Below are 15,720 nucleotides of genomic sequence, written 5' to 3'. Positions count from 1 at the left end.
TAGCTTCCTGTATTTTCCAGTCTGTTCCTTGTGAACAGAGCCCTGTCCTGTCTGCCTTCACCTTCTGCTCTGTTCTGCTCACCGCTCCGGCGGTTCCGCTCTGCTCCGCTTGTTTACCGCACCTGCGGTTTTGCTCCGCTCTGCTTGATCACCGCACCTGCGGTTTTGCTCCGCTCTGCTTGATCACCGCTCCTGCGGTTTTGCTCCGCTCTGCTTGTCTACCGCACCTGCGGTTTTGCTCCGCTCTGCTTGATCACCGCACCTGCGGTTTTGCTCCGCTCTGCTTGTTCACCGCACCTGCGGCTTTGCTCTGCTTTGCTTGTTCACCGCTCCTGCGGTTTTGCTCTGCTAGTCCACTGCACCTGTGGCTCTGTTCCTGTATCCCAGTCTGTACTGGTCCCTATCCAGCCTGCGTTCATACCAGCCAGTATCTGCCTGTCGGCATACCAGCCGTGCCTGCTAGTACCCACCTGCCGTCATACCAGCCGAGCCTGCCAGTAACCACCTGTCTGCATACCAGCTAACCCGCCTGTTCCTGCATTCCCCGGTGTGGGTCAACAGCTGTGACCGGGGTCTGACCTGGAGTAGCACCTGGTCCCTCTGCTTGGTTCCTCCCTGGTTCACAGAGTCAACTGAGCCGCCGTGCGACCTTGGTCGGACCGGGTTGATACTTAGTTACGCCCCTCCAGGCACTCCTCGGTTCATCGTCCAGTGGGATCACTAATCACGCTCACGCCAGTCAGTCCGGGCGCGAGCATAACAAATTGCAATAACTTTCTGGGAGAAATACTTCATTTTCTAGAACAATTTCAAGGGTGCCAACAATTTCGGCCATGACTGTATAATGTAAAACTAGAAAAAAAAAAAAAAAGTATAGCGAATTGAATCATGGTCTGCAATAAAGGATCATTCACATCTCGTCCTTTGATCCTTCTCCAATGGCCACGTAGGTAGGTAGTCCATGGCTGCCCAACAGAATACTGCAAACCTCTCTCTACCTGTAAAATCTCAGGCCGCCATGACATTATTACATTACATCGCATGCATGATGTTGCGCCAAGCCTACTAAGAGGCCCTATGGATCAGGAAGGAGGAGGTTCACAGTGATTTGGCGCAATGGCCACAGACTAGCAACATGGCGGATGCACCAGGGTCCTAGGAATTTTCTTTTTCAACTCTAGTACCCACTCACTAAACAACCTCCTGATGTCAGAATATACTGTCCTGTGCCTGCTAATGGGACTACAAATACCTAAAGACTAAAACCACAATGCAAAACCGATCTAGCCATAAGTCACTGCTAGCACTTACTAGTACTCTGAAAGCAAAGTACAACATGTAGTAGAGTTACAGAATTAAATCTCACTTTAACCCAACTGCTATATTATATATATATATATATATATATATATATATATATATATATATATATATATATATATATATATATACACACACACACAGAGTATAGTATATATATATATATATATATATATATATATACATACATACATACATACATACAGTACAGACCTTCTCATTTAAAGATTTTTCTGTATTTTCATGACTATGAAAATTGTACATTCACACTGAAGGCATCAATAGTATGAATTAACACATGTGGAATTATATACTTAACAAAAGAGTGTGAAACAACTGAAAATATGTCTTATATTCTAGGTTCTTCAAAGTAGCCACCTTTTGCTTTGATGACTTCTTTGCACACTCTTGGCATTCTCTTGATGAGCTTCAAGAGGTAGTCACCGGAAATGGTTTTCCAACAATCTTGAAGGAGTTCCCAGAGATGCTTAGCACTTGTTGGCCCTTTTGCCTTCACTCTGCGGTCCAGCTCACCCCAAACCATCTCGATTGGGTTCAGGTCTGGTGACTGTGGAGGCCAGGTCATCTGGCGTAGCACCGCATCACTCTCCTTCTTGGTCAAATAGCCCTTACACAGCCTGGAGGTGTGTTTGGGGTCATTGTCCTGTTGAAAAATAAATGATGGTCCAACTAAACGCAAACCGGATGGAATAGCATGCCGCTGCAAGATGCTGTGGTAGCCATGCTGGTTTAGTATGCCTTCAATTTTGAATAAATCCCCAACAGCGTCACCAGCAATGCACCCCCACACCATCACACCTCCTTCTCCATGCTTCATGGTGGGAACCAGGCATGTAGAGTACATCCGTTCACCTTTTCTGCGTCGCACAAAGACACGGTGGTTGGAACCAAAGATCTCAAATTTGGACTCATCAGACCAAAGCACAGATTTCCACTGGTCTCATGTCCATTCCTTGCGTTCTTTAGCCCAAACAAGTCTCTTCTGCTTGTTGCCTGTCCTTAGCAGTGGTTTCCTAGCAGCTATTTTACCATTAAGGCCTGCTGCACAAAGTCTCCTCTTAACCCTCCGTCATATACAATAGGCCTGACAGGCACATCTCTTTTACTTTCATTTCTCCTTCCTCACCAGATTGTGAGGAAATCCCTTCCCTCCAGGTAGTCTCCTGTCTCTAGCAGCTCTGTGAAACCTCATACCACAGTGGGATTGCAGAGCTTCAGGAGGACAGATATAACTGCGCTAATCTCTCAGGCTCATTGTATGTGAACACGTCACACTCAATAAGGTTGGTATTTTATGTTTTTATTCATCACAATTGTTTATTTAGCTTGTTTTATGAATGTATAGCACAAAGTGTGAGGATATTTCATAGAAATAAGGCAGATTAAAAAAGAAAGTGTGCTGCTCAGGCATATACAGATATACAGTAGTTCCCTAACACATATTCCTTCTCTTGCTTCAGATTATCTGCTGAAATGGAGAGGAAAATGTACAATTTATCAAAAAACCTTGATGTTGAGGAAGTAACAAACATGCTGTTAGATGATGCAGACCCCACACTGAATGAGGATTTAGGAGAGGAAAGTGAGATTGATTCTCATGATGAGGTGGAAGTATGTGAAGTGGATTCTGAAACAGAGCAAGATGGTGACAGTGATGTGGATGAAGATGTAGAATCTTATTATATGGGAAAAGATAAAAAAAAACAATGGAACAAGAAGCCACTCCAGAAAAAACGTAGGGAACCTCAAAACATTATTACTCACCTTCCTGCAGTTATAGGAACTGCAAGTAATGCAAAAACTGCAGTTGAATGCTGGAATAGTTTATTCACAGATGACATTCTGGACTCTATTGTCACATATACCAACCAATATATAGACATTATAAAGGACAAGTTCATCTGCAACAGAACCATCAAGGCCACAGATGAAATAGAACTGCGTGCTTTTTTTGGATTATTATACCTTGCAGGAGCTTATAGGGCAAATAGACAAAGTTTGGAGGAACTTTGGAGTAAAGATGGGGATGGAGTTGAAAAATTTGGCCTTGTTATGTCCATAAACAGATTCAAGCTTCTAATTCGTTGCCTTCGGTCTGACGACAGAACTACCCGAACCGAACGTAAAACACATGACCGACTTGCTCCAATTCGTGATATATTCCAAAAATTTGTTGAAAACTGTAAAAAAAAGCTATTGCCCTGGGGAGAATCTCACTACTGACGAAATGCTCCCTGGTTTTTGTGGTAAATGTGCCTTTCGTCAATATATTCCATCAAAGCCTAACAAATATGGAATAAAAATGTATGCCCTTGTTGATGCCAGTAAGACCTACACTTACAACCTGGAAGTTTATGCAGGAAAACAACCAGAAGGTCCTTACTGTGTCAGCAACAAACCCAGTGATGTTGTAAAAAGACTGGCTGAGCCCTTATTTGGATCGGGTCCAATATAACAGCTGACAATTGGTTTTCAAATTGTGATCTGATTGATTATCTGAAAATGCAGAAGCTTTCATATGTCGGAACTGTAAGAAAAAATAAAAAAGAATTGCCTACACAGTTTGTAAGTGTGAAAGGGAGACAACAGTACAGCAGTATGTTTGCATTCCATAATGGAAAGGTTTTGGTTTCCTATGTACCACAAGCAAAAAAAATTGTACTTCTTCTATCAACACTTCATGATGATGATGCCATCGATCCTGGGACTGAAGCACAAAAAAACCCGGAGATAATTACATTTTATAATGCAACCAAAGGGGGTGTTGATACAGCTGATCAGATGTGCTCAACTTTCAACGTCAGCAGAAACACCAAACGCTGGCCAATGGTCATATTTTTTGCTATGTTGAATTTGGGTGGTATAAATTCACAAGTCATTTACCTTGAAAACAAGCTTGAACCACTCCGTAGACGATTCTATCTGAAAAAATTGGCCCATGAACTAGTGCTTGGAGAGCTACGCAGGAGAAGTATGAAAACAATCGGTATCCCCTCTCGCCTTCAAGTTCAGCTCAAAAGATTCCGCCCAGAAGATGATAGTGAAAATTCACCACCTGCACCACCTCCCAAAAGAAGGATATGCACCACCTGCACCACGGAAAGCGGAATCAGAAGGCTTTCTAATTATGAATGTCATAAATGTCATAATGCAATCTGCCTGACACATGCAAAAATGATGTGTAATTCTTGCTCTTTGCTCTGCAAGTGTAATTTTTCTGGGGAAACTTCAGGATCTAATTCTGATTGAATATGTGTTTAATAGTACTTAAGGTACCTTAAAATTAAGTTTGTATCCATAAATTTTTTTTGTAGAGTTTTTTGATAGAGTCGAACTGGGGACTATTTGGCGGGAGTTTTGAAATGTTTGTATTTCAGAGTTATTCGTTTTATGTTAAGTAAATGGTTTTTTTTTTTGCACCTGATTATGTGTAGTCTCTTTTATTACATCCCTATGAAGGTCACTGATCACTTTTAGAGCACTGAAATTGCAAACATTAGATATTATAGGTATTTTTCTAGCCTGCGCCTGACAGTCACATTGTATGTGAACTCGTTAGAACCGATATTGTATGTGACGGAGGGTTAACAGTTGTTGAAGAGATGTGTCTGCTGCTAGAACTCTGTGTGGCATTGACCTGGTCTCTAATCTGAGCTGCTGTTAACCTGCGATTTCTGAGGCTGGTGACTCAGATAAACTTATCCTCAGAAGCAGAGGTGACTCTTGGTCTTCCTTTCCTGGGGCGGTCCTCATGTGAGCCAGTTTCTTTGTAGCGCTTGATGGTTTTTGCAACTGCACTTGGGGACACTTTCAAAGTTTTCCCAATTTTTCGAACTGACTGACCTTCATTTCTTAAAGTAATGATGGCCACTCGTTTTTCTTTACTCAGCTGCTTTTTCTTGCCATAATACAAATTCTAACAGCCTATTCAGTAGGACTATCAGCTGTGTATCCACCAGACTTCTGCACAACACAACTGATGGTCCCAACCCCATTTATAAGGCAAGAAATCCCACTTACTAAACCTGACAGGGCACACCTGTGAAGTGAAAACCATTTCCGGTGACTACCTCTTGAAGCTCATCAAGAGAATGCCAAGAGTGTGCAAAGCAGTCATCAAAGCAAAAGGTGGCTACTTTGAAGAACCTAGAATATAAGACATATTTTCAGTTGTTTCACACTTTTTTGTTAAGTATATAATTCCACATGTGTTAATTCATTGTTTTGATGCCTTCAGTGTGAATGTACAATTTTCATAGTCCTGAAAATACAGAAAAATCTTTAAATGAGAAGGTGTGTCCAAACTTTTGGTCTGTACTGTATATACATATACACACAGTATATATATATATATATATATATATATATATATATATATATATATATACACATACATACATATACACACACACACAGTATATATATATATATATATAGATAGATATATACCAAATACACATACACACCGGCAGTGAAGTCACTAGATATCTTTCATGTCATGCACTATGTATTAATTTGCTTCCATTATTCCAGTGCATGCTATTTAAAAAGTCACTCAGCCTCTCTGACTCGTTTCGCCTATTGGCATCATCAGGGGATAGTTGATCAAGCTGGGAGATGGAAGTAGTTTTTAAAGTCAATGTTTGTGACCTTATTTGTTCCATAAACCAATAAATTGTTACATTATTATGTTTTTTAATTGGCTGTTGCCTTATATCTCAAAGGGGTCAGTTTATCCAACTCACCAAGGTATTACATGAGCCAATTTCAGTTTTATCTTTACCATCGCCCACTGACAGTCCACAGCATCAGTCGCATCTAATGTGCGTGAACGACGTAGGCCATGCATAAATGCGACTTTTGCCATGGACCGTATACAATAAAAACTGGACTCATAATAAACGCAATAGGGTCTTATCCGGATTACAAAGGAAAAAGGTAAAATGGGATTTGATCACTTGGTGTGGTTGTGAAAGTCACAACCCCTTAATTTGCTTGTATGAAAAACGGCTGCTGCAGAACCACAAAATGATAAGATGCAGATTTGGAGATAAAGTGGATGTAAAACCAAGGCTGCAGAGGATCCAATATACGATAAGAGACCAGATATAGTAGGGATGCGGTTTTATTTGTCAAAGCGTTTCAAGGGAATCATAGCTCTTCATCAGGACAAACCACAATGATCATACACTTTACCTCCAAATCTGCACCCTATCTTTCACTGTGGACCATCATTGGCATTTATTTTGATTTCTATATAAGATATTTAATAAAATCTCATGACCTTATAAAGTATAATTTTTTTTAGATTCTATACTCCAAGGTACTGTATTTAATATAATTTTATGATCAAATACAGAATATTGAAAATACAATGAAATACCTTAAAAAAGGAAATTCCTTACAAAATATTTAATATCCATATAAAAAGGTATTTATAATTTTATATTCCACTTCTTGATTTTTACATTCTATATGAGGTATTATCTCATGAACATATAATGTTATAATCTTAGCTCACATTATACTTTGATATTGTTGGGATTGATATAATTTGACTTTAACGTTACTCCATCAATAACATATAATGACCATTAGACTCTTCAAGACGTTACAGCTCCTTAGCGGCATCTGACCCTCATTTTAGGTTTAAAGTTACTGCAGCCAATTAGCTAATTAATTTCCTGACAAATTGGTTGATGGGCAGAGGCAGAAGTCACAGTGCTGTCACCTGCACGGACATCAGCTCCTCACTTTGCACTGAAATTAGCTGCCATTGTTGAAACTTTTCGCCAGTTATGGCTCTGAATGTCATGTGTCTGTCCACTTTAAGGAACATCTGCTGCATGGAACCAGTCCATATTGTGGAAAGGTTCAAAAGGATGCAGATAATTTGTAGTGTCAGCTTTATTAAGCACAAGGTAATGGCATTAAAGTGAGGGGCTATAAGTGCAGACAATGGGGGGCTCATTAAGCAGTGATTTATCATGATGAAAAGACCTGTTTACCCTTTGGTCTTCAGCTGCTTCGCTCCGTAGACAAAGATCAGTTACCTCCACTTGTCAGAGAATAATTTGTGAGTTGTTTAAAGGGCAGATCATAAACTATACAGCCAACACTTAGGTCAATTGTTCAAACCGGCCTTTGCTGCCTCCACTATGAAATGTCTTCCTGGGCTTCTTTACTATTGAGCCTTATTTTACTCTTAGGCCACGGCCGCACTATCAGTATTTGATCAGTATTCAGTCAGTATTTTTTCTCAGGAGTGGGAGCCAAAACCAAGTGAGGAACAATCAGAGAAAAGGTATAATATAAACAAGTCACCAATTCTGCATTTATCACCCACTCCTGGTTTTGGCTCCCCACTCCTGAGAAAAAATACTGACCGAATACTGATAGTGGGGCCGAGGCTTAAGGCAGTATTCCTATTCACCAGCAAATACAAAACACCATGTGTATGGTAAAAACCGCAACAAAACCAACATGCGTGAATATACTCTGAGCTCTAAAAGTACATGTGAATACTAAAACATCATTTACAGGACATCCTTTGGGTCCATGAGCACAGCCCTAACCAGGACAACATCAGAACAAAGTTCATATCAAGTACCTAACATACAGATAAATTCTACATTGTTGAATTTTTGTATACATTACATTTATCCTGTACTGATCCTGAGTTACATCCTGTATTATACTCCAGAGCTGCACTCACTATTCTGCTGGTGCAGTCACTCTGTACATACATTACATTACTGATCCTGTACTGATCCTGAGTTACATCCTGTATTATACTCCAGAGCTGCACTCACTATTCTGCTGGTGCAGTCACTCTGTACATACATTACATTACTGATCCTGTACTGATCCTGAGTTACATCCTGTATTATACTCCAGAGCTGCACTCACTATTCTGCTGGTGCAGTCACTGTGTACATACATTACATTAGTGATCCTGAGTTACATCCTGTATTATACTCCAGAGCTGCACTCACTATTCTTCTGGTGAAGTCACTGTGTACATACATTACATTACTGATCCTGTACTGATCCTGAGTTACATCCTGTATTATACTCCAGAGCTGCACTCACTATTCTGCTGGTGCAGTCACTGTGTACATACATTACATTACTGATCCTGCACTGATCCTGAGTTACATCCTGTATTATACCCCAGAGCAGCACTCACTATTCTGCTGGTGCAGTCACTGTGTACATACATTACATTACTGATCCTGAGTTACATCCTGTATTATACTCCAGAGCTGCACTCACTATTCTGCTGGTGCAGTCACTGTGTACATACATTACATTACTGATCCTGTACTGATCCTGAGTTACATCCTGTATTATACCCCAGAGCAGCACTCACTATTCTGCTGGTGGAGTCAGTGTGTACAGTAGTGTTCAAAATAATAGCAGTATGTTCAAAAACATGAGTTAAACACAAAATCTTTATGCTAGTTTTTATTTCCATGAATTGGGAACATTGCACACCGTTTTCTAATTCAAAACATGAAGAGAAATGTATATAATTTTTAACTACTTTACAGAAAACAAAAAATTAACATTGGGCTGCTCTAAAAGATAGCAGTGTCTGCATTTGTCTTTACAAACTCACAATATATACTCTCTTTTTTTTTGAGGATTTAGCATTCCTGTGAATCACTAACCTAATATTTACTTGTAGACCCATAGTTTTTTTGAACTGCTTCACATTCATGTTGCATATAGTCAACCAACTTCTGGCACCTGTCAACTGTTATTCCAGCCCAGGATGCTTTCACTACATCCCACAACTTTATGGCATTTGTTGTCTTTGCCTCAGAAACAGCATTTTTGATGTCACCGCACAAATGTTCTATCGGATTAAGGTCCGGGGATTGGGCTGGCCCCTTTATAACCTCAATTTTGTTGGACTGGAACCAAGATTTTGCTTGTTTACTGGTGTGTTTAGGGTCGTTGTTTTGTTGAAACACCCATTTCAAGAGCATATTCTCTTCAGTATGAGGCAACATGACCTCTTCAATTATTTTAATATATGCAAACTGGTCCATGATCCCTGGTATGCGGTAAATAGGTCCGGCACCATAGTAAGAGAAACATGACCATATCATGATACTTGCACCACCATGCTTCACTGTCATAAGAGGGTACTATGGCTTGAATGCAGAGTTTGGGGGTGGTCTGACAAACTGTCTGCAGCCCTTGGACCCAAAACAACAATTTTACTTTCATCAGTCCACAAAATGTTTCTCCGTTTCTCTTTAGGCCAGTTGATGTGTTCTTTGGCAAATTGCATCGGCTTCCGTAGACGTCTTTTTTTTCGTTCTTTTGTTTTTTTAAACAGTGGGACTTTGCGGGGACTTCTTGCTAAGAGATTAGCTTCACACAGGCGTCTTCTAACTGTCAAATGTCCTCACAGGTAACTTGAGACCGTCTTTGATCATCCTAGAGCTGATCATTGGCTGAGCCTTTGCCATTCTGGCTATTCTTCCATCCATTTGAATGGTAGTCTTCCGTTTTCTTCCACATCTCTCTGGTTTTGCTTTCCATTTTAAAGCATTGAAGATCATTTTAGATGAACAGCCGATCATTGTCTGCACTTCTTTATAAGTTTTACCCTCTCCAATCAACTATTTAATCAAAGTACGCTGTTCTTCTGAACAATGTGTTGACCGACCCAAATTTCTCAGGCTTTCAAGGAGAAATGCATGTACAACATGTGCTGCCTTCACCCTGAAATAAGGGCCACCTGATTCACCCCTGTTTCTTCACAGATTGATTGACCTCACTAATTGAACTCCACACTGTTATGATTTTATACACACCCCCAACCAATTAATTATTCAAATACACAGACTCAAAAAAATGCAGATCATGAATACTGAGTCTGGTGGTTTTCTTAGAATCTACTGCACCAACTGGTAAATTGTTTGACATGTGGTGATATAATTTGTACCAAAAACAGTGAATAATCTGGTCATATCGGACTGCTATTATTTTGAACACTACTGTACATACATTACTGATCCGGATTGTAGTATCGGCGCCTCTGCCCCCTGAGAGGCAGAGACGCCGTCCCACTTACCACCGCGCTCCCTGCCCGGCATCCTCCAGCGCTCCTGCCTCTGTTGCTGCCGGCACGCGCAGCTTCCCGGGCACTGTGCTTAGGGCGCACACGCGCTCCCTCCCTCTTAAAGGGGCCGCGTGCGCCATCCTAATGAGTCCCCGGCCAATGGCCGGAGGACCTCTCATATAAAGGGCACCTCCTTCAAAATGGAGCTGCCCGTGCAAGGTTGTAGCTTTGTGTGTTATACTCTACTTCAGCCCTCAGGTCCCGCTGCTAGCCTGTCTACCAGTCCAGCCCACCAGCCTGACTACAAGTCCAGCCCGCCAGCCTGACTACCAGTCCAGTCCGCCAGCCTGACTACAAGTCCAGTCCGCCAGCCTGACTACAAGTCCAGTCCGCCAGCCTGACTACAAGTCCAGTCCGCCAGCTTGTCTACTCTCCAGCCCGATAGTCTGTCTACAGTCCAGTCCGCCGGTCTGTCTATGGGCTCTGTCTGCCTGCTTACTTGGAAGAACCTGCCTGTTACCTGCCATGCCTGCCAGCCCGCTTCCCTAGAAGCACCTGCCTGTTTCCTGCCGTGCCTACCAGCCAGCCTACCTGGAGGCTCCTGCTTGTTACCTGCCATGCCTGCCAGTCCGTCTGCCCGGATCACCCGTCAGCGTGCCTGCCGTGCTCATCTGCTGTACCGGTCAGTCCCTGCCTTCTGACCCGTGGGAGTTGCCTGCTCTCATACAAGGTCGGTCCCAGAGTAGCACCTGGTTCCTCTGCTCGGTCCTTCCCTGGTCACGGAGTCGATTGAACCGCCGTACGACCTTGGTCGGTCCGAGTTGATACCTAGTTGCACCCCTCCTTGCACCGCAGCACAGAGGTTCCACCACCCAGATCTGTAACAGTTTGCACGGGCCATGGAACCCGGTGGCCCCCAGGCCCCTTCGCTTGTACCAGGAGGTTTCTCGTCAGAGATCACAACAGGAAACCATCCTGACCTACCTGCGGTCTGTCAACTCTCGCCTGGACACGCTGTCTGTTCCACCTGTGTCCGACCCAAGTTGAGCGACACCAGCTCCGGCAGCGCCGCTGCCTACCAATCCCACTGCATCCATCCTAGGACCCAGACTTTCTGCGCCTCCTCGTTTTGGAGGTGACCCCGTCCTAAGTCGGGGCTTTCTGAACCAGTGCACGCTGCACTTTGAACTTCAGCCACATCAGTTTCCCTCCGACCGGGCCAAGGTGGCGTTCATCATGTCTCACCTGACCGGAGAAGCATTGGCATGGCTTAACCCTCTATGGGAGAGAGGGGATTCCCTGGTGTCCGATCTTCCGGCTTTCCTCACGGCCTTCCGGAAGGTCTTCAATGAACCCGAACGAAGGATGTCTACTGCCTCCTCATTGCTCCGTCTCCGCCAAGGGAGTCTCACCGTGGCCCAGTATGCCATACGGTTCCGTACCCTCACTTCTGAGCTTGCCTGGGACAACGAGGCCCTGGTGTCCACCTTCTGGGAGGGCCTTTCCGGTCGGATTAAGGACGAGTTAGCCGGCCGGGACATTCCTACCACCCTGGATGACCTGGTGTCACTAGCAACCCGGATTGACATCCGTTTCCTAGAACGTGCTAAGGAGACTACCCAGGAGAGATTTCCTCGTCTTGCTCCTGTTTTCCAGAAACCGGCTTCCCAATCAGCAACTCCCCAGGCACGCTCGCCCGAACCTATGCAGATCGACCAGACCAAGATGGTCAAGTCTCGCCGAGAAACACGCCGAGGTGCTTCTACTGTGGTAGTAAGGAGCACTTGATCCATTCCTGCCCAGTGAAGCCGGGAAACTCCAGTGTGTAGGACCGCTCGGAGAGGTCGTCCTAGGCAAGAGTAAATCCTCTCCGTTCTCGACTGTCAGTCTCTATCTCCTGTGGAGAGAACCGCTTCTTTGAGACCACCCATCTGGACTCCGGAGCCGCTGGGAATCTCATTTCCCAGTCCCTTGTACAGAAATATCAGATACCTACCAAATCTCTGGCTGAACCATTGGCAGTCGCTTCCGTGGATGGAAGATTCCTTCCAGTGACCATCTTGCTCGTCACAGAGCCCGTAACCCTGCAGGTGGGAATGCTGCACTCAGAGAGGATCTCCTTCCATGTGCTTTCCGGACTCTCTCACCCTCTTTTGCTAGGTCTACCCTGGCTACAGAGACATGAACCCGTTCTGAACTGGCAATCCAGTGAGGTGCTCCGTTGGGGGCAGGATTGCCATAAGACCTGCCTGGTTCCGGTTCGCCCGGCTCGACCTCCATCTACTCCGACTAATTTACCCGGTCTACCGGCACCTTACTGGTCCTATGCTGAGGTCTTCGACAGGAAGGAGGCAGAGACACTGCCACCTCATAGGCCATATGACTGCCCTATCGATCTCATACCCGGTATCACTCCACCCCGTGGGCGTATTTACCCGTTGTCGTTGGCCGCAAACCCGGGCCATGTCGGAGTACATCGAAGAAAATCTGGCTAGGGGATTCATCCGGAAATCTTCCTCCCCGGCTGGAGACGGATTTTTCTTCGTAAAAAAGAAAGACAGTTCACTACGCCTATGTATCGATTATAGAGGTCTCAACCAAATCACTATCAAAAACAAATACCCCCTGCCGCTCATCTCTGAGCTGTTCGACCGCCTTAAAGGCGCGAGGATCTTCACCAAGCTCGATCTTCGTGGGGCGTATAACTTGGTCCGGATCTGCCAAGAAGACGAGTGGAAGACGGCATTCAATACCCGGGACGGTCACTATGAATACCGTGTGATGCCCTTCGGTCTCTGTAATGCTCCCGCCATCTTCCAAGAATTAGTTAACGACATCTTCCGTGACATCTTATACTCTTGCGTGGTGGTGTACCTGGACGACATTTTGGTCTTCTCTCCGGATCTTCCCACACACCGGAGGGATGTTCGTTAGGTCCTGCTTAGGCTCAGGCAGAATCACCTTTATGAAAATTTGAGAAGTGCCTCTTTGAGCAGACCTCCCTTCCGTTCCTGGGCTATATTATCTTTAAGACTGGTCTATGGATGGACTCCGAGAAGGTCTCTGCCGTCTTAAAATGGCCCCGTCCGGAGGGGTTGAAGGCGATTCAGCGATTCCTAGGCTTTGCCAACTATTACCGTCTCTTCATTCCACATTTCTCTTCCCGGACTGCTCCCAGCTCTGCGCTCACCCAAAAGGGAGCAAATCCTAAGGAATGGCCGTCCGAAGCGGAGGAGGCCTTCCTTTCCTTAAAACAAGCCTTCTCTTCAGCCCCTGTGCTGCACTGTCCAGATAGCAACAAACAGTTCTTTCTGGAGGTTGATGCTTCCTCTTCTGGAGCCGGAGCGGTGCTCACCCAGAAATCTCCATCCGGGAGAATGGTAACCTGCGGCTTCTTCTCCAAGCTCTTCTCCTCGTCTGAGCGCAACTACTCCATAGGAGACCGAGAACTGCTAGCCATCAAATTGGCGCTGGAGGAGTGGCATTACCTGCTCGAAGGGACTTTGTGTAACGGGTCTGGGAGGCGGAACCTCTGAGCTACTATACAAGGGGGCGGTCCTTGTAAGGGAGCGGGTGGCGACCAGGCAGGCAGTCACAGCAGGTGACCGGGACAGTCTCTGGGTGAACGGGCAGATGGTCACGGCAAGTGACCGGGACAGTCTCTGGAAGAACGGGAAGGAGATCACGGCAAGTGACTAGGGCAGTCTCTGGGTGAACGGGCAGATGATCACGGCAAGTGACCGGGACAGTCTCTGGAAGAACGGGCAGATGGTCACGGCAAGTGACCGGGGCAGTCTCTGGGTAAAGGGTTGGTACGACCTGTGGCGGCTGATGGTAGACTTGAGCTCCCAGGTGAGCAGGCGAGAGTCTCTGGATAAACGGGTGGTCACAGCATGTGACGGCGGAGCCTCCAGGAAGACCAACAGACAGGCGGCAGATGAGCGCTCCCAGATGAGCGGGCGAGAGTCTCTGGATAAGCGGGTGGTCACAGCACGTGACGGCAGAGCCTCCAGGTAGGCTAACGGACAGGCAGCAGATGAGCGCTCCCAGGTGAGCGGACAGGAGTCACTGGACAGGCAGGTGGTCACAGCACGTGACGGCGGAGCCTCCAGGTAGGCTAGCAGGCAGGTAGCAGATGTGCGCTCCCAGGCGAGCGGGCAACCTGGTCCATAGACAGACTGACAGGAGTTGGAAGGCAGACCATCGGACCTCAGGCAAGCAGGCAGGTAGCTGAAGTGCGCTCCCAGGTGAGCGGGCAAGTAGGTCCTTAGACAGACTGACAGGAGTTGTAAGGCAGACCGTCGGACCTCAGGCTAGCAGGCAGGTAGCGGAATATCAGGCAGGAAAAGACAGCAGGCTGGCAGGAATCTGGCAGGTATCTGGCAGGTAACTGGCAACGGGACCTGGGGGCTGAAGCAGAGTAGTGAACAGTGCAACAACATTGCTCGGGCACCTCCATTTTGGAGGAGGTGCTTTATATATGGTGAAGTCCTCCGGCCATTGGCCGGGGACTCCTTAGGACGGCGCGCGCGGCCCCTTTAAGAGGGAGGGAGAGAGCGCGCGCGCGCGCCCTAAGCACAGTGGCCGGGAAGGAGCGCACGCTGCCAGCAGAGCGGGAGGAGGACGCCGGGCACGGAGCAGGGAGGTGAGGGGAACAGCGTCCCTGCCTAGCAGAGGGCAGGGACGCCGGCGCTACAGTACCCCCCCCTTTAGGCCCCCCCTTTTTTAGGCCAGACAGAAATTTAGCAAGGATAAGAGGGGTATGGATGTTCTCCCGGGGCTCCCACGTTCTCTCCTCAGGACCAAACCCCTTCCAATCTACTAGAAAAAAGGTCTTTCCTCTTACCCTTTTGGTGGCAAGAATGTTCTCTACCTCAAACTCGTCCTCAGCAGAAACCGGAGCAGGAGGCGTACCTGTAGACTTGGAAAAAGAGTTAAGTACCACAGGTTTGAGGAGAGATACATGGAAGGAGTTAGGGATCCGTAAATTGGCCGGGAGTTTCAATTTATAGGCCACCGGGTAGATCTGACTGATGACCTCCAGGGGACCGATGAACCGAGGCCCTAACTTGTAAGAAGGTATCTTGAGTCGGACATATTTAGATGAGAGCCAGACTTTATCTCCGGGACGAAATTGTGGAGGATCCAGGCGTTTTTTGTCAGCGTGTCTTTTCATCCGTTCGGACGACTGAAGGAGTGCGGATCGGGTACTCTCCCAAATGGAGGAAAATTTGCTAACGAGAGATTCCGCAGCCGGGTTGTCCACAGAGGTGGAGACAGGAAAAGGAATCCGAGGATGC

Source organism: Phyllobates terribilis, unplaced genomic scaffold, assembly GCF_046119375.1.
Source record: "Phyllobates terribilis strain yellow unplaced genomic scaffold, ASM4611937v1 Scaffold_13__5_contigs__length_258822181, whole genome shotgun sequence".
In the NCBI taxonomy this organism is placed as follows: domain Eukaryota; kingdom Metazoa; phylum Chordata; class Amphibia; order Anura; family Dendrobatidae; genus Phyllobates; species Phyllobates terribilis.
This window is presented reverse-complemented; position numbering follows the sequence as displayed.